At 46.8% G+C, this 20524-nt stretch overlaps 1 protein-coding gene across 1 annotated transcript in view; it reads left to right on the plus strand.

The window, feature by feature from the left end:
- Nucleotides 1-20524, plus strand: part of LOC147420757 (short-chain dehydrogenase/reductase 2-like) — a 65769-nt gene that overhangs the window by 843 nt on the left and 44402 nt on the right. The window lies entirely within an intron of this gene.

Consider the following 20524-nt stretch of genomic DNA (forward strand, 5'->3'; position numbering starts at 1 on the left):
AATGTCTGGATAAAAGGAGTTTGCAAAGATGGTTATGTTAATTGCAGATTTGAATCAAGGAAATGCAATTTTGTCTTGTTGAGAAGTAATTTCCTTGTGACTACCCTTGAATATCACCCTCTTAAGTCTGCAACTGACATATTGCAATGATGGGTAATGATATTATACCCTAGATTCCCGTGCACAACCACCCTTGAATATCACCCTCTTAAGTCTGCAACTGACATATTGCAATGATGGGTAATGATATTATACCCTAGATTCCTGTGCACAACCACACTTGAATATCACCCTCTTAAGTCTACAACTGACATATTGCAATGATGGGTAATGATATCATACCCTAGATTCCCGTGCTACATTGTCCACATGATTCACAAATTCTGCACGTGATAGTGAGGGATTTGCAAGTGCCGTATCTCCTCCTTTTTCTTGGACTTTTCCTTGAACTTTGGATATTGCCCACTGTAAATTTTTAGTTCTTGTATCAGTTAAGTCACCTTTTTTCTTATGCATATTACCACGCATCTTATATTTCTTCTTACTGAGAGATGCAACTTTTTGGTTTTCTGTCTGTAAAGTCCATATATAGTGCCTCTTTGATGGTTCACAAGAGCTGAATCGGCAAGACATGTACTAAACCTGGATTTCTCTTCTTGTAAGGCCCATTTACCAACTTTAGATTGCCCTTCATCTCAAGTATGAGAGCAGTAAGAGTTAGTCTATCAGGTGTAATTCATTCGTGTGATGGTTTTGGTAGCAAGAACAAACCTTGGGAACAAGGGCATGACGACAATGAGTTGTCGACCCCATTCTACTAAAACTCTGGTCGTTATAGAGGTCGGACGTCGTAATTGAGACTGTTTAGAAATGACACAACTCAAATTAAGGAATACTCGTGGAATTTGTGCAAATATTTACTTTCTGAACTAAACTGGTAAGCTTTAGGATTTCTTTGAGCTTGACCTTTGGGTGGAAGATCTCCTTAAGATGATGAAGACGACAGGGCGATCTTACCTAGTCTGTGGAGTGCAGCAGATGAAGAGATGAGGTAATGGCTTCTGTACATGCATGGAGAAAATTTCCTTAAGAGGGGAAAATGCACTGTATGTTCACACTTAATCCCCACCTTAACATGGTAACATTGATACAAAAGCCATCCCAAGTGGCAAATTTGTTTGATACCATGTGAGAGTGTGCGTGTGCGGAAGCGTGAGAGGAGAGGAGACTCGAGAGAGAGAGAGAGTAGACCACAAACGCAAGATATGGTGAAGAGGGGCCGATTAGCCCCCCATGACTACCATAAGCAGAAGACCCAATACACAATAACGACGCGAATACATTTCACGGCCCAACATAGCAGTTCCCTAAATTTTAGGAGATGCTTCCGTTGGGCTCCCACAGGTCATCTGACCATCTATCCTCATTGGGACTGCATCCAAAAGTGCAATGTGGCCCAACTGTCGGATACTTTCTGTTGGTGATCCCACCTTGACTTTATGCCTTTATTGAGTTCACTTCCTAGTATCCACCAACTTGCTAAGTGCGACGGGGGGACCTATATGATCTTGCTCTAAGCCTAGACATCCTCTTACCATACGAATTCCAGTGCCGACCACTTCCCGTCTGCGGGTGAAACTACCGTTCACATTGGCCATACAATGTCCGACCGTTTGCTACTTTAAAAGAGGGTCTCAAAACAAATAAAATAAACCCCATTGGAAAGAAACCAACAACCAAGGTTAGCAGTTGCCACATCTTTGTGACATGGTTAATAACTACCACGTCCTTGTGACATAGGATATTTGGCTTTCACCCAGACGACCCGGGTTCAAATCCCGGCAATGGAACCATGGAACCGGCCCGTAGGGCGGTAGGCGTTGGCTCTCACCCGAAATTCTTACTTTAGACACACACACAGCACTTTGCAAAGGTAACCTGGAACGGGGATTAACACTTAATCGCACACACGGCTCGGAAGTTAGAATGCTCCGAGTAGACACCGACAACCCGTAGGCCCCAAAATTGGCGCCCCTTTCGGTATTTCTTTATTCTTTATCAAAGGGAATAAAACCTATGATCTCCCACAAGTTGCCCCGCACAATCTAGGCTAAGAAACACCTGTTCTGGCCCGATTTCGGCAGCATAACTGTACTAGGATGCTTCACAATCAGTATCCCCACGCAATAGGTGACTTTCTCGACGCATACGGACACTTTGCAAAACCTGGCGAGAATCTGCAGCACGCTGAATTCTCTGTTTTCTGCCCTGAAAATGCGTCAGTTCACCTGTACAGCGGTCCCCTTGCGTCCCCGAACGTCCTGGGGGTATTAGGGTCCGTTTAGGGCCGAAACCCTAAACCTGCAAAAATACACAGCAGGCTGTAATTCCCTGTTTTGGGCTCCGTTTTGCGTGCCGGTCGCATCTGTAGCAAGACCTCGAGCTCCCGCACCTGTAGGGCTACTTGCCCTTTGAATCGGACGAGATTTCTGACGTGAAACCTCTCCGAATTCACCTGTACCTACGGGGGATTAGCCGCTAGCTAATCCATTACCTGTGCAAGAGGCTCTTGCCTCGGCAATCGCGCATGAACCCACATAGCTGTACATTGGTCAAATGAAAAGCCCACTAGTGGGGCATAACATACTGCTCGTAGGGGAGAGAGAGGACAGTGCGTAGCGTGCAGGGCATCACTCTTGGCACCGCACTGTACATAAGAGGGAAAGGAAGCACTCCATAGCTCTTAACCTGTGACAAATTGCAAATGAAGCCTCTCCCTTCTCTAAATTCAGCGCCAATTCTTCTGCAAGAGGAAAGTCCATGAAAATGTGACACTTGGCGCATTTACAAGCATTTTCCCATTTTTGGTTCGCCGCTTAAAAATATCCTGACCGGTTGCCCAGTTGACTTCGTGGTAGAGTTGTAAAATGTTCCTCTAGTCATACCGGAGGTAATGACGCGAACACATTTCACGGCCCAACATAGCAGTTCCCTAAATTTTAGGAGATGCTTCCGTTGGGCTCCCACAGGTCATCTGACCATCTATCCTCATTGGGACTGCATCCAAAAGTGCAATGTGGCTCAACTGTCGGATACTTTCTGTTGGTGATCCCACCTTGACTTTATGCCTTTATTGAGTTCACTTCCTAGTATCCACCAACTTGCTAAGTGCGACGGGGGGACCTATATGATCTTGCTCTAAGCCTAGACATCCTCTTACCATACGAATTCCAGTGCCGACCACTTCCCGTCTGCGGGTGAAACTACTGTTCACATTGGCCATACAATGTCCGACCGTTTGCTACTTCAAAAAGAGGGTCTCAAAACAAATAAAATAAACCCCATTGGAAAGAAACCAACAACCAAGGTTAGCAGTTGCCACATCTTTGTGACATGGTTAATAACTGCCACGTCCTCGTGACATAGGATATTTGGCTTTCACCCAGACGACCCGGGTTCAAATCCCGGCAATGGAACCATGGAAACGGCCCGTAGGGCGGTAGGCGTTGGCTCTCACCCGAAATTCTTACTTTAGACACACACACAGAGCACTTTGCAAAGGTAACCTGGAACGGGGATTAACACTTAATCGCACACACGGCTCGGAAGTTAGAATGCTCCGAGTAGACACTGACAACCCGTAGGCCCCAAAATTGGCGCCCCTTTCGGTATTTCTTTATTCTTTATCAAAGGGAATAAAACCTATGATCTCCCACAAGTTGCCCCGCACAATCTAGGCTAAGAAACAGCTGTTCTGGCCCGATTTCGGCAGCATAACTGTACTAGGATGCTTCACAATCAGTATCCCCACGCAATAGGTGACTTTCTCGACGCATACGGACACTTTGCAAAACCTGGCGAGAATCTGCAGCACGCTGAATTCTCTGTTTTCTGCCCTGAAAATGCGTCAGTTCACCTGTACAGCGGTCCCCTTGCGTCCCCGAACCTCCTGGGGGTATTAGGGTCCGTTTAGGGCCGAAACCCTAAACCTGCAAAAATACACAGCAGGCTGTAATTCCCTGTTTTGGGCTCCGTTTTGCGTGCCGGTCGCATCTGTAGCAAGACCTCGAGCTCCCGCACCTGTAGGGCTACTTGCCCTTTGAATCGGACGAGATTTCTGACGTGAAACCTCTCCGAATTCACCTGTACCTACGGGGGATTAGCCGCTAGCTAATCCATTACCTGTGCAAGAGGCTCTTGCCTCGGCAATCGCGCATGAACCCACATAGCTGTACATTGGTCAAATGAAAAGCCCACTAGTGGGGCATAACATACTGCTCGTAGGGGAGAGAGAGGACAGTGCGTAGCGTGCAGGGCATCACTCTTGGCACCGCACTGTACATAAGAGGGAAAGGAAGCACTCCATAGCTCTTAACCTGTGACAAATTGCAAATGAAGCCTCTCCCTTCTCTAAATTCAGCGCCAATTCTTCTGCAAGAGGAAAGTCCATGAAAATGTGACACTTGGCGCATTTACAAGCATTTTCCCATTTTTGGTTCGCCGCTTAAAAATATCCTGACCGGTTGCCCAGTTGACTTCGTGGTAGAGTTGTAAAATGTTCCTCTAGTCATACCGGAGGTAATGACGCGAACACATTTCACGGCCCAACATAGCAGTTCCCTAAATTTTAGGAGATGCTTCCGTTGGGCTCCCACAGGTCATCTGACCATCTATCCTCATTGGGACTGCATCCAAAAGTGCAATGTGGCTCAACTGTCGGATACTTTCTGTTGGTGATCCCACCTTGACTTTATGCCTTTATTGAGTTCACTTCCTAGTATCCACCAACTTGCTAAGTGCGACGGGGGGACCTATATGATCTTGCTCTAAGCCTAGACATCCTCTTACCATACGAATTCCAGTGCCGACCACTTCCCGTCTGCGGGTGAAACTACTGTTCACATTGGCCATACAATGTCCGACCGTTTGCTACTTCAAAAAGAGGGTCTCAAAACAAATAAAATAAACCCCATTGGAAAGAAACCAACAACCAAGGTTAGCAGTTGCCACATCTTTGTGACATGGTTAATAACTGCCACGTCCTCGTGACATAGGATATTTGGCTTTCACCCAGACGACCCGGGTTCAAATCCCGGCAATGGAACCATGGAAACGGCCCGTAGGGCGGTAGGCGTTGGCTCTCACCCGAAATTCTTACTTTAGACACACACACAGAGCACTTTGCAAAGGTAACCTGGAACGGGGATTAACACTTAATCGCACACACGGCTCGGAAGTTAGAATGCTCCGAGTAGACACTGACAACCCGTAGGCCCCAAAATTGGCGCCCCTTTCGGTATTTCTTTATTCTTTATCAAAGGGAATAAAACCTATGATCTCCCACAAGTTGCCCCGCACAATCTAGGCTAAGAAACAGCTGTTCTGGCCCGATTTCGGCAGCATAACTGTACTAGGATGCTTCACAATCAGTATCCCCACGCAATAGGTGACTTTCTCGACGCATACGGACACTTTGCAAAACCTGGCGAGAATCTGCAGCACGCTGAATTCTCTGTTTTCTGCCCTGAAAATGCGTCAGTTCACCTGTACAGCGGTCCCCTTGCGTCCCCGAACCTCCTGGGGGTATTAGGGTCCGTTTAGGGCCGAAACCCTAAACCTGCAAAAATACACAGCAGGCTGTAATTCCCTGTTTTGGGCTCCGTTTTGCGTGCCGGTCGCATCTGTAGCAAGACCTCGAGCTCCCGCACCTGTAGGGCTACTTGCCCTTTGAATCGGACGAGATTTCTGACGTGAAACCTCTCCGAATTCACCTGTACCTACGGGGGATTAGCCGCTAGCTAATCCATTACCTGTGCAAGAGGCTCTTGCCTCGGCAATCGCGCATGAACCCACATAGCTGTACATTGGTCAAATGAAAAGCCCACTAGTGGGGCATAACATACTGCTCGTAGGGGAGAGAGAGGACAGTGCGTAGCGTGCAGGGCATCACTCTTGGCACCGCACTGTACATAAGAGGGAAAGGAAGCACTCCATAGCTCTTAACCTGTGACAAATTGCAAATGAAGCCTCTCCCTTCTCTAAATTCAGCGCCAATTCTTCTGCAAGAGGAAAGTCCATGAAAATGTGACACTTGGCGCATTTACAAGCATTTTCCCATTTTTGGTTCGCCGCTTAAAAATATCCTGACCGGTTGCCCAGTTGACTTCGTGGTAGAGTTGTAAAATGTTCCTCTAGTCATACCGGAGGTAATGACGCGAACACATTTCACGGCCCAACATAGCAGTTCCCTAAATTTTAGGAGATGCTTCCGTTGGGCTCCCACAGGTCATCTGACCATCTATCCTCATTGGGACTGCATCCAAAAGTGCAATGTGGCTCAACTGTCGGATACTTTCTGTTGGTGATCCCACCTTGACTTTATGCCTTTATTGAGTTCACTTCCTAGTATCCACCAACTTGCTAAGTGCGACGGGGGGACCTATATGATCTTGCTCTAAGCCTAGACATCCTCTTACCATACGAATTCCAGTGCCGACCACTTCCCGTCTGCAGGTGAAACTACCGTTCACATTGGCCATACAATGTCCGACCGTTTGCTACTTTAAAAGAGGGTCTCAAAACAAATAAAATAAACCCCATTGGAAAGAAACCAACAACCAAGGTTAGCAGTTGCCACATCTTTGTGACATGGTTAATAACTGCCACGTCCTCGTGACATAGGATATTTGGCTTTCACCCAGACGACCCGGGTTCAAATCCCGGCAATGGAACCATGGAAACGGCCCGTAGGGCGGTAGGCGTTGGCTCTCACCCGAAATTCTTAGTTTAGACACACACACAGAGCACTTTGCAAAGGTAACCTGGAACGGGGATTAACACTTAATCGCACACACGGCTCGGAAGCTAGAATGCTCCGAGTAGACACCGACAACCCGTAGGCCCCAAAATTGGTGCCCCTTTCGGTATTTCTTTATTCTTTATGAAAGGGAATAAAACCTGTGATCTCCCACAAGCTGCCCCGCACAATCTAAGCTAAGAAACACCTGTTTTGGCCCGATTTTGGCAGCATAACTGTACTAGGATGCTTCACAATCAGTATCCCCACGCAATAGGTGACTTTCCCGACGCATACGGACACTTTGCAAAACCTGGCGAGAATCTGCAGCACGCTGAATTCTCCGTTTTTTGCCCCGAAAATGCGTCAGTTCACCTGTATAGCGGTCCCCTTGCGTCCCCGAACCTCCTGGGGGTATTAGGGTCCGTTTAGGGCCGAAACCCTAAACCTGCAAAAATACACAGCAGGCTGTAATTCCCTGTTTTGGGCTCCGTTTTGCGTGCCGGTCGCATCTGTAGGGCTACTTGCCCTTTGAATCGGACGAGATTTCTGACGTGAAACCTCTCCGAATTCACCTGTACCTACGGGGGATTAGCCGCTAGCTAATCCATTACCTGTGCAAGAGGCTCTTGCCTCGGCAATCGCGCATGAACCCACATAGCTGTACATTGGTCAAATGAAAAGCCCACTAGTGGGGCATAACATACTGCTCGTAGGGGAGAGAGAGGACAGTGCGTAGCGTGCAGGGCATCACTCTTGGCACCGCACTGTACATAAGAGGGAAAGGAAGCACTCCATAGCTCTTAACCTGTGACAAATTGCAAATGAAGCCTCTCCCTTCTCTAAATTCAGCGCCAATTCTTCTGCAAGAGGAAAGTCCATGAAAATGTGACACTTGGCGCATTTACAAGCATTTTCCCGTTTCGGGTTCGCCGCTTAAAAATATCCTGACCGGTTGCCCAGTTGACTTCGCGGCAGAGTTGTAAAATGTTTCTCTAGTCATACCGGTGGTAATGACGCGAACACATTTCACGGCTCAAAATAGCAGTTCCCTAAATTTTAGCAAATGCTTCCGTTGGGCTCCCACTGGTCATCTCACCATCTATCCTCATTGGGACCGCATCCAAAAGTGCAATGTGGCCCAACTGTCGGATACTTTCTGTTGGTGATCCCACCTTGACTTTATGCCTTTATTGAGCTCACTTCCTAGTATCCACCAACTTGCTAAGTGCGACGGGGGGACCTATATGATCTTGCTCTAAGCCTAGACATCCTCTTACCATACGAATTCCAGTGCCGACCACTTCCCGTCTCTGGGTGAAACTACTGTTCACATTGGCCATACAATGTCCGACCGTTTGCTACTTCAAAAAGAGGGTCTCAAAACAAATAAAATAAACCCCATTGGAAGGAAACCAACAACCAAGGTTAGCAGTTGCCACATCTTTGTGACATGGTTAATAACTGCCACGTCCTCGTGACACACACACAAAGAAAGACTTGCGCCAAAAACTAGTTTTCGGAAATTGCACTGACATGATGGCAGACTGTACGGATTTCTGCGTTTTGCGCTGACTGCTGACGTGGCAATTGTATGGAATTCCGTGATTTATGATGGCAGCTTTTTGGCATTGCTTTTGGACCAAAAGCTTTTGAGTTTGAAGGCTTTTCATATAAAACTGCTTTTGGGGCCTAGGGCCTTTAAATATGAGGCCATGGGCTCATTCTCTGGCATGCTTCGTGGAGAAGGTACAGAGTCTGGAGTACCGGCTTGTACTATGTTGATGCAATATAAAGAAATACCGAAAGGGGTGCTAAGGTTTTGGGCCAATACTCTCTAGGGTGGAATTTTGCCACTCCGTGTCGCGTGTCGTCTCTCTCTGTTAGTTCAGTTGTTATTGAAGTCTAAAAGTTTGTTCAGTCTGTTTATTTTCTATTGGCACGTGGTGCTCGTCTTGTGACAACAGTATCAGAGCATCAGGCGTGTGCTTTTGGTCCTACAAAAGAACAGACTGAACAGACTTTTAGCACTTCAATAACAACTGAACTCAGAGAGAGAGAGACGACACGCAACACGGAGTGGCGAAATTCCACCCTAGAGAGTATTGGCCCCAAACCTTGGTGCCCCTTTCGGTATTTCTTTATATAGCATCAACACAGTATAAGCTGGTACTCCAGACTCTGCAGCTTCTCCAAGAAGCATGCCAAAGAATGAGCCCATGGCCTCATATTTAAAGGCCCTAGGCCCCAAAAGCAATTTTACATGAAAAGCCTTCAAACTCAAAAGCCTCTGGTCCAAAAGCAATGCCAAAAAGCTGCCAGCGTAAATCACGGAATTCCATACAATTGCCACGTCAGCAATCAACGCAAAACGCGGAAATCCGTACAGTCTGCCACGTCATCATGTCAGTGCAATTTCCGGAAACTAGTTTTTGGTGCAAGTCTTTCTTTGTGTGTGTGGGGGTCCTGCTTTATTTTAATCCCTTATGTCACTTGGGGCCCCATCGGACGGGGTCCCCATAAGTTGGTAGGAATTCTTCTTCTGTTACTTGTTCTTCTTAGGGTTTAGGCCCCTTGGCCGGCATCTGCAAGTTGGCTCCATTCTTCAGCGCTTTGACACGTCAACAGTTTGTGACATCACTGTCACAAGACGGGCACCACGTGCCAATAGAGAAGAACAGACTGAACAGACATTTAGCACTTCAATAACATTTGAACTGGAAGAGAGACGACACGTGACACGGAGTGGCGGGATTCCACCCCAGAGAGTATTGGCCCCAAACCTTGGCGCCCCTTTCGGTATTTCTTTATATTGCATCAACACAGTGCAAGCCGGTACTCCAGACTTTGCACCTTCTCCAGGAAGCATGCCAGAGAATGAGCCCTAACCTCATATTAAAGGCCCTTGGCCTGGAAAGCAGTTACAGTGAAAAGCCTTCAAAACTCAAAAGCTTCTGGTCCAAAAGCAATACAGTGCATTTCCTCCTCTTAAGGCTGCCACATCATCACTTTTGTGACAAAGCGCCAAGAGCCATTGCTATCCATAGATCTAAAACAAGGAGAAGCTTGTGACAAGGCATGGCATACAAATTGCTTCCAAGGCTGAGCCCCCGGAAACAATCCGCATACTATGAGCTTGGCAAGCAATGCCTTTCTGCATCTTTGGATCAACAATCCCTGGTTGGTGCAGAGGTCATCGGAGCTACCTATAGGATCCGCAGGGGAGTTGCTGCACCTATGAGACAGATTGATGTGGCTATTCCTCCTAAGTGGCATGGAGACATTGGGGGACATCATTAGGGATGGAGGGCGTATTTTCACCATAGTTACCCGGAACAGGAAATTGGAACGGGGAACGGGGAACGGCAACATGCATGAAATGCCATTCCCTGTTTCGGATACTCCTGTCTGAAACACGGAACGGGGATCTGGAACGGGAAATTAGGATGGGAACGGGGAACGGGGACCTGAAAATGGCCATTCCTTGTAACTATGATTTTCACCCTCACTTGGGACACCTGATTGTTGTGCGGCATGGGACACAGGTGTTTGGCATTGCAGAGACTGTCCATCATGCCTATCACAGCAGATTGGCTTCTCAGCGTGAGGTGGCACTTGATCAGCGCCTAGATGCTCATTGGCAGCTTGTTCAAGTTGTGGGCTCTTTGGGAGGTGCTCTTGTGTTCACCCTGTTTTCACAATAGAGGAGGCATCTCGCAGGGGGATTGAGTTGGACTGGGATCTTGGTGAGTGGTAGTGGCCTTCTTTAGAGTCTGATGGGAGCTGTCTTTCCTTTTTCAAGTACATTGTATCCCTTGGGAGGAGGATTGTTTTGAGGACGGCCTTATGGCGAGATCAATGCATCTCTCCAATGTTTCAGCGATAGTTTTGGTCATATATTTGGAGTCACAGGATCAGCCGCAGGATATGCTATTTCATATGCATGATTGCCTGTTGGCACTTGGGCTGAAGTTACTGGTCAGAGATGCACTTTGCAGCATGAGTCCTTGAGGCATTGTTTTCAGGTTTGTTTGTATGCTCAGTGTGTGTGGAGGGCAGTTTTTTGTTTGCTGATCACAATAGGCATTCATGATGGGTTTGTGATGTGGGGGACAATTGCATGGCTTTTTCCATTTTGAGGGTCACACACCTTTTTGGGGCTCTCCGATAGATTTGGTCTTCATGCTTACATCATTGGGATATAGACCGGTCACTTTAGAGATGATACTGTCCATCAATTGGAACCTTCTCAGAGGGATGCGATTTTTACTACAATCTGTAGCATCACTCTCTTGACCAGCTCACATTCTGGGCTCGTAGTCTTCCCCTACCTCAGCCACTTTGACAGCTATTTGGACTGAGCTGCTTCATACTCTTCGCAACCAGTGGGGTCCTTGAGCGGGCTCCTCCAAGGATGCGGAGAGGCGTAGAAACTCTTTTTCTTTGGACATGGGTAGATCTTCAATCCTTTTTTGTATGGACCATGGACACATCACATGGCACTATGCACCTCCCCAATTGTTTATTTTGCATTCTTCATATAGACCACCTTGATGTACTCACATTGTACTCCTCCCGTCTTGTACATCCTTTGGGTGAAAGGCTTTTGAGCATGCCGAGCGGTCTCTTGGTACACAACATGCAGCCACTTTTTGTGCCAAAAGAAAAAAGGTTGAGAGAGAGAGAGAGAGAGAGAGAGAGAGAGAGAGAGAGAGAGAGAGAGAGATCAACTGATAGCTTTCATGCTTCTTGATTTTGAGAAGGTGTATGATGAGAGTAGATTGGGGTTTATTGGAGGGCACTATTCAGAGGATGGGTTTTCCCTTGTAGTGGATCAGAGGTGCATCTGCATTGTATTGTACTCCTTCCAGCACTGTCACGATCAGAGGGCACATTGGACGCCGCTTTCCTCTCTCATTCAGTTTGCCAAGGATGTCCCTTGGCTACATACTTCTTTCTTTTTTTTGCGGAGGTCATGTCTCTCTTCTTGCTCCACAAAACCCATAATTGAAAGGTCTTGCTATGCCGTTGGTTGACTCGCCGGATTTGTTGGATCAGGAATATGGTGATGATACTATGCTCTTTGTTCTATATGACACATCCACCTTAGACAGCCTAAGGGATGCTCTTGCTACCTTCTGCATGGCCAGTAGTGCTCTCATAAACTGGCACAAGTCTTTTGGCTTCTTATTAGGAGTAGATGAAGAAAAAGAGAGAGAGAGAGAGAGAGAGAGAGAGAGAGAGAGAGAGAGAGAGAGAGAGAGAGAGAGAGAGAGAGAGAGAGAAGCAGCTAGCTGTGCACCTTGCTGCCCACTGCGCTTATATGGTCGCTCTGGCTCCAACCTCTTCCCTTGACAACGCCTGCAGACAACGCAGCCCTTCCGCCTGGTACTGCGCAGCCCTGCCGCCCTGAAGCCTTGTCACTGCTCTGCCTTGACTCTTATTGCTGCCTTCAATAGCTCCCATCTGGGGTGAATTCTGATTTTTCTTTTTTTTTTTCTCGTTTGTCGTCTCTTTCTCTCTTTGGTTGTGGGTTCTTGTTTGTGGTTTTTGGTGAGCTCATATGCTTATTGGGTGGGTGTGGGGGTGTGAGTGTCGGCATGGAGCGTATGTTATTTTTCTTTCGTGTATTTTCTCTTTTGTTTTCCTGTTTTCTTCTTTTGTCTACGGCTTGGGTGTGTGTGTGTGGGTGTACTTGTGGGTGTGTAAGCTTGTGTGCGAGTTTTGTTCGTTGTTTTTCTTGCCCGTGGGTGTGGTTGCATTGTGTTCTTCAATGTGGTGTTTTTCTCCCAAAGATGGCAGCTTGTTGCGTTTTTGCTGGGTGAGAGCCTCTACTCCTACCCATGAACCGATGGTTTGCTTCACCCTTCAACCATCCTCGTTGTTTCTCCTTTACTTTGCTGGTGGTTGCTTCACTAGCTTTCGACGGCGACTGGCTGGCTCCCTCTTGCGGCGGGTGGTTGCTCAACAGTTGTAATAGACTTGGACACTCCAAGTCAAGTGTAAGGTGCTGCGGAATGAATGTTTGCGCTTTGCTCAAGATGAGTGCTCCGAACTGTGCTCAAGGTTCCTTTTGTTCTTATGGAAGGTAGAGCCTTCCGTTCTTAATGAGAGAATGCTATGATCACAAACAAAGTGAATGGACATTGTGCGTGCAAGTGTATGACACTGAGAGATAGAGAGAGAAGAGAGATACGACACCAGAGACGATGTAAAACCCTCCTCCGAAAGCCCCACTCTCGTCGGCGAGAGTGGTCTACTTATGATTGCACAATCTGGTACAAATGGTATGCATGAGACTAATGCAAGTCTAGGCTATGTCGACGATGACGACGGTGATGGCGAAGTCGACCTAAGGGCTGAAATCTGCAATCTTTCTACTGCTGTCCAAAAACGCTATGGACTGAAATCTGCTAATCTTCTATCTGCTGAATTCTGACTCTATGTCGGTGACGATGCCGATGACGACGATGCGACGACGACACGTTGAAAACGCAGATGCTGAAATTTGCGTTTTCCGGGCTGAAACCTACGACTAGTCCAAAAACGCTGATTGGGGGCTGTTTTCTGTGGGTCTTTGATGCTGAAAATCTGCAGGTTTAGGGCTGAAAACTGAGGATCTTCAAGACTGAAAACTGATGGTCTTACCGGGGCTGAATCAACTACACTTTAGGTGAATTTTGCTGGTCTTTATCTGCTGCTGAAATCGCGGAAAACGCTAGGCTGATGGATGGGAAAAAACGCCAAGATTATCCTCTGCAAAAACGCCAATGCTTGAGAGGAACAAAAACGCTAGTGGCTAGGATCTCGTGGCGATGGCAAGCTGATGCAACTCGCTAGGATCTGGGAGGTATGGCGTTGACAAGGCTGATGCAAAAACGCCAGGCTGGGATAAAAACGCTAGAGATGTCTGATGAAGAAAACGCTAGCATGGGGGTCTTGCTTGGAGGGAATCCACCAAGGTCCTGTTGAGAAGTTGCCTGCTGAGCTTGGCTCCTATTGCCTCTTCTGCCAAATAGTGCTAGCTTTGGTTTGCTTTTATATTTTCTTACCCAAATTGCCCTACCTACTTTTGTTGGAAAGTCACTTAAATTAATAAGTGAAAAATACCAAAAATAGGTAAAATAGGCTAAATGCACTGGAAAATTTCCCTGATGGAATCTGATGGATTCTGATGGGAATACTGATGATCATGTTGTATGCAACCAGAGGATATGCATCTATACTAAGTGATTGGGCATGCACGGTCTACGAATAGACTCACAAAAGTGCTAGATCACTTCTAATCTAGATTGACTGGACTGACTGAACCTTGATCATGCTGTAGCTTGTCCACGGACACATAGGGTTGGATGTGTCACGTGACATATCCTCCTTTTCAAAGTGAGGTACTGGTACCGAACTGTATGGCATCGAGGGAGATCGCCAATAGCATCTGGAATCGTGGAAGGGACTCTTCGCCGGCCCACTCTGATGTGTGGGTCGTTCGGTACTTGAACTTCATAAAGGTCTGCAACGCTTGCTTCTTTGGGCCGCGCCGAAAGCGATACAAAGTCTTCTGTGGCTCCTTCGATGCTTCAACTTCGTCTAGAGTCGTGCTTCTTCCTTCTTCAAGAATCTCCATGGTTGAAAATTCCTGAAACCGTTTCCAACACAAAACCATGAACATACCCATTCCATGTAAAGTGAGTGGAAAAAATATTGTCTTCGCTAAAGACTGTGCATGCAATGTAAATGAACCAATAGACGGAATGCCAAACCGTTCACCACATACACGCAAACAATGAGATTGAATCTTTCTGTTTTGATCTAGAGCAATCAACTGTGGCAATTCACAATGGAAATGCCCATGCTTGGTGCTCATACTTTCATGTGTTCTTTCTACAACTGTGTCATGCCAAGGAAGAGACATGGAATGGGACTTCCTTGAATGCATACTTTTCATCTTTTCATGAGAAATCCGCATACATTCGTGCTCATCCATGAGAGAAACGTGCTCAACATACAATATGTCATGCCTAGGAAAAGGGATCACATAAAGATACTGACTAAAATACAGGAAACGATCACAAATGAAACACTCGAACAATGCGTGCGTACTAATCATGCGAACACATAATACTTCCTGTGAGGGTTCTTTGGACCTAAGCTCGAGAGCCAAGATCGATCCTTCGTGATTGATCGAATCTGCAACGAGGTTAGCTTCGCTAGAAAAAGCATCAACTAACACATCATCCTTGTGAACAATCACATCTTCTTCATGCAACTCATCATGCTTGTGAGAAATCTCATCTTGATCATGCAAATCATCATGCTTGTCAGAAATCACATCTTGATCATGCAAATCATCATGCTTATCATTGTCAATCAAATCATCATGCTTCTCATAATCATGCAAATCTTGTGTGTCATGCTTTGGAGAAGAAGAGACTGAGAGAGTCTCCTTTTCCTCATTCTGTGCAAAGTGCGCCTGTACTTGAGAAAAGAGTCGCCACATCTCTTTCATGTGTCGAGCGCTCTGTTCGGCCGCCAAGCGCGCTTGCTCACACTCATGCTCCAAGTCGGCCTTTCTTTGGGCTTCTCTTTCTGCTTTTCTTACTTTGGCTTCCAAGCGGGCTTGCTCGCTCGCACGGGCAATGACTGCCATTCTTTCTTGGTACTTACGCTCTATGGCTGCGATTCTTTCTTCGCTTTCTAACTTCCTGTCCATCATCCTCTTGTCGAAAGCCTCTATAGGAGTTAGTGCAATCCTTGTCGTGGATGGGAAAGGGTCAGAAAAACCTCCTGGTGAGGAAAATTCTTCTTCACCTCTCATGCTCACCACCTCCAAGCGAAGTAGCCATTCCGCTTCGAGTGATGACCATTATGAAGTCGTGGGTTCTTGTGGGTCTTGGGTTCTTAAGTTCACGAGGAACTTGGGTTCTTGGGTTCTTGAGGCTCTTGAGGTTCTTGAGGTATTCTTTCGCTTGCAATTTGTGTTTGAGAAGGATCTTCTGTTCACCCGAGTTCTACTCCTTTTTGCGGACGCACCCCTTGGCGGCCTTGCGCTCACACCAAGGTTGCTTTTTCCCACCTCACATTGATTGGCCGGCCGCTAAGTGCACGGTCCGCTCTCAATGAGTGAAAAGAGACACAAGGGGAGGCTGGACAAGCCCTTCTTTCTTGGGATTCTTGTCACTCTTCAAAAACACGATTAGGAATCGACACGCCCAAGCGAACTTGGGTTTGTGCGACCTCAACAAGCAAAAAAAATTCTTGTGATTCTTGTGGTTCTTTCCTTGAGTGATACAGAACATTGCCAAAGCTTTGATACCAATGTTAGGTGCTGCGGAATGAATGTTTGCGCTTTGCTCAAGATGAGTGCTCCGAATTGTGCTCAAGGTTCCTTTTGTTCTTATGGAAGGTAGAGCCTTCCGTTCTTAATGAGAGAATTCTATGATCACAAACAAAGTAAATGGACACTGTGCGTGCAAGTGTATGAGACTGAGAGATAGAGAGAGAAGAGAGATACGACACCAGAGACGTTGTAAAACCCTCCTCCGAAAGCCCCACTCTCGTAGGCGAGAGTGGTCTACTTATGATTGCACAATCTGGTACAAATGATATGCATGAGACTGATGCAAGTCTAGGCTATGTCGACGATGATGACGGTGATGGCGAAGTCGACCTAAGGGCTGAAATCTACAATCTTTCTACTGCTCTGCAAAAACGCTATGGGCTGAAATCTGCTAATCTTCTATCTGCTGAATTCTGACTCTATGTCGGTGACGATGTCGATGACGACGATGCGACGACGACACACTAAAAACGCAGATGCTGAAATCTGCGTTTTCCGGGCTGAAACCTGCGAGCAACTAGTCCAAAAATGCTGATCGGGGGCTGTTTTCTGTGGGTCTTTGACGCTGAAAATCTGCAGGTTTAGGGCTGAAAACTGATGGTCTTATCTAGGCTGAATCTGCTACACTTTAGGTGAATCTTTCTGGTCTTTATCTGCTGCTGAAATCGTTGAAAACGCTAGGCTGATGGATGGGAAAAAACGCCAAGATTATCCTCTGCAAAAACGCCAATGCTTGAGAGGAACAAAAACGCTAGTGGCTAGGATCTCCTGGCGATGGCAAGCTGATGCAACTCGCTAGGATCTGGGAGGTATGGCGTTGACAAGGCTGATGCAAAAACGCAAGGCTGGGATAAAAACGCTAAAGAAGAAAACGCTAGCATGGGGGTCTTGCTTGGAGGGAATCCACCAAGGTCCTGTTGAGAAGTTGCCTGTGCTGAGCTTGGCTCCTGTTGCCTCTTTTGCCAAATAGTGCTAGCTTTGGTTTGCTTTTATATTTTCTTACCCAAATTGCCCTACCTACTTTTGTTGGAAAGTCACTTAAATTAATAAGTGAAAAATGCCAAAAATAGGTAAAATAGGCTAAATCACTGGAAAATTTTTCTTGATGGAATCTGATGGATTCTGATGGGAATACTAATGATCATGCTGTGTGCAACCAGAGGATATGCATCTATACTAAGTGACTGGGCATGCACGGTCTACGAATAGACTCACAAAAGTGCCAGATCACTTCTAATCTAGACTGACCGGACTGACTGAACCCTGATCATGCTGTAGCTTGTCCACGGACACATAGGGTTGGATGTGCCACGTGGCATCAAGAATCTACCACGACAACACAAATAACCACTTCAAAACAGTTCACAGCTCACAATTGATTTGACACTGGCCCGGCGGAGTTCCGTCCCTAGAGATATTGGCCCCAAAGACGGCGCCCCTTTCGGTATTTCTTTTTGTATTAATCTGTGTTCAAAGTACGAGTGCGGGCAGGCGCTAAGACTCTGCGTCCAGATGCTGTGAGTTGTGAGTGGCCTACCCACTTATTTAAAGAGTACGAGGGTTGCCAAAAGCAGAGCCCCAAAAGCTGAAAATCAAAAGCTTATCTCTTCGTTCTGTGCTCGGCTAACACGGTAAGGTGGCCGGTTCGGTGGTGTGCTTCATGGTATCAGATCAATGGTATGATCTTCAGGACGAGCAGGTGGTAACTCGCCTGGCAGGCCCTTTGAGAAGCAATCGGCATGAGAGAGGAGAAAATCTTGGCGTTCGTTATCAAGTTTAGACATATTTGTCATATCCTCATCACTCAACTCTTTCATAAAGATCGAGTAAACAAACAGACTGGATTTCATTAACTTTGAAATGGCCGAAGCCGATACAATAGGGACAGACTCGCCCTTTAGTTTAATATCAACTACAATTGTTCTGCCCTTCTCTGTAGTCAATGTTGTTTCCTCGCCCGATAGTTGACCACGGCGTTGTTCTTGTGGTACCAAGGAATTCCCAAGAGGACATCACAACCTTCCAAAGGCACTATGTAAAAGTCCTCATGCCCCAAATACCCCTGACAAAGCAACCGAAGTTTGCCAAGGACAGGTGTAATGGCTACGTCCTTGCCGGGTGCCGCTAGAACTGCGTCTACAAGTGGTCCCATCTGATCGGAGTGATCTCGAGCTGCACTGCCAATTCCAGTGAAATGAAGTTGGCCTTGGCTCCTCTATCAAAGAAGATCAGGGCTTCTTGATCTTTCACTTTGCCCCAAGCTCTGCAAAGTTCTGTACTCTCGTCCATCGTGCTGGGATTGGTACCCACGCAATCTGGAACCAGTCCTGTTTTCATCTTGCCTTTTCTTCCATGTTCCTCAGCTGCTCTCTAACTCATGCCTTTCGTCGTCCTTGTCGTTCTGTTCTTTCTGTGCCTTTTTAGGGTACTTCGTGGAGATGTGCCCTGTTTCCCCGCATCCAAAGCACTTCCGCTCCCTGATGAAGCGAGCTCTCTCTTGAGGAGTAAGCTTGGGTCGTGCATCTTTCTTTTCTGAGTTTCTCTTTCTCTTTCTACTTTCATTTGTCAAAGTCTGTTCAGCTCTTTGTGTCATGATCTCATCGGTGGGGTAAGTCAGACTGCCAGAGTGAATGGAAAAACCCCGTTTCGCATGACTCATCAACTCCTGAATAGAAGCTGACTTCTTGCAGTGATCTCGGATCTTTGTAGGAAGACCCAAGGTAAATCGCTCAATCTGCTCCTTGAACGAGATCTTCTTAAATGAAGAGGCGGGTAGAAAAGAGCTCCAGAATCTCTCGCAATAAGCGTCCATTGTATCTTTCTTGGTCATCCGAAGATGGTTCCAAGCACTTCGTATATCACGTTCATACTCTCAAGTCAACCAAGAAGAAATAAAGAGCCTCTTGAATTTCAGCCATTTAACTGGCGCAGTCTTGCTAAATATAAGTGTGGACCACCAAGTTTGAGCATTCCCCTTAAAGTAAGAGGCAACTCTCTGAATCTTAGAGTGCTTTGAGTAATGTCCTCCCTCGAAAGTGATGTCAAACTGCTGTACAAAAGACAAAGCCTTCGAAGCATCTCTATATCCCGAAAACGTGTCAAATTTAGTTGACTGTCCACCTTCCTTAAACTGTCACGAGGACGTGGCAGTTATTAACCATGTCACAGAGATGTGGCAACTGCTAACCTTGGTTGTTGGTTTCTTTCCAATGGGGTTTATTTTATTTGTTTTGAGACCCTCTTTTTGAAGTAGCAAACGGTCGGACATTGTATGGCCAATGTGAACGGTAGATTCACCCGCAGACGGGAAGTGGTCGGCACTGGAATTCGTATGGTAAGAGGATGCTAGGCTCAGAGCAAGATCATATAGGTCCCCCCGTCGCACTTAGCAAGTTGGTGGATACTAGGAAGTGAACTCAATTAAGGCGTAAAGTCAAGGTGGGACTACCAACAAAAAGTATCCGACAGCTGGGCCACATTGCATTTTTGGATGCGGTCCCAATGAGGATAGATGGTCAGAAGACCAGTGGGAGCCCAACGGAAGCATCTCCTAAAATTTAGGGAACTGCTATTTTGGGCCACGAAATGTGTTCGCGTCATTACCTTCGGTATGACTAGGGGAACACTTTACAACTCTGCCGCGAAGTCAACTGACGCACCAGTTGAGATATTTTTAGCAGGGAAAGCCCAAACTCGGAAACTGGGCGACGTGTCAGCTTGTGAGCGATTCTGCCACTCTGGGAGGCAAAAACGAGCTGCATATCAACAAAGGGGGCGCCATTTTCAGCCACAGGCGGATTGCAACAGGTACAGAAGCTATGGAATGCTTACCTTGCCCTCTATGTACAGTATGGTGACGGGAGTGATGCCCCGCACGCTACATACTGCTCTCTTTCTCCCCTACGTGCAGTTATGTGATGCCCCACAAGAGGGCTACTCATTTGACTGATGTACAGTTGTGTGGGTTCATGCTTTTGTGCTGAGGCAAGAGCCTCCTTGAGCAGGAACAGGGGTAGCTAACTGCTGCTCCAAAGCAGGCACTGGTGAGGGTCATAACCTCACCGTACAGGTGCAAAATCAGCGCTGTGTATGCGCTGTAATTTGACTGTTTTTCAGCCATACGGACGCCAGGATCATTGGGAATCGTGCCCCACTGGCAAAGGACAGTTAGGGGACTGTTTGGGGCTGAAAACATGGCAAAAACCAGTAAATACAGCGTGCTGAATTTACTGTTTTTGGACAGGAATCAGAGGGTATACGTCAGTGCAAGCGAGTTCCAGCAGGGGAATGGGTTTCGCGCAAGTTTTGGGGCTGTTATGTTGCCGAAATTTGGCCAAATCAAATGGTATCTAGGTGGATACACGTGAAGGATTCCCAGGACCTTACCTTGT

The sequence above is a fragment of the Adiantum capillus-veneris genome, chromosome 28 (genome assembly GCF_014529385.1).
Source record: "Adiantum capillus-veneris isolate H3 chromosome 28, ASM1452938v2, whole genome shotgun sequence".
Taxonomy (NCBI): domain Eukaryota; kingdom Viridiplantae; phylum Streptophyta; class Polypodiopsida; order Polypodiales; family Pteridaceae; genus Adiantum; species Adiantum capillus-veneris.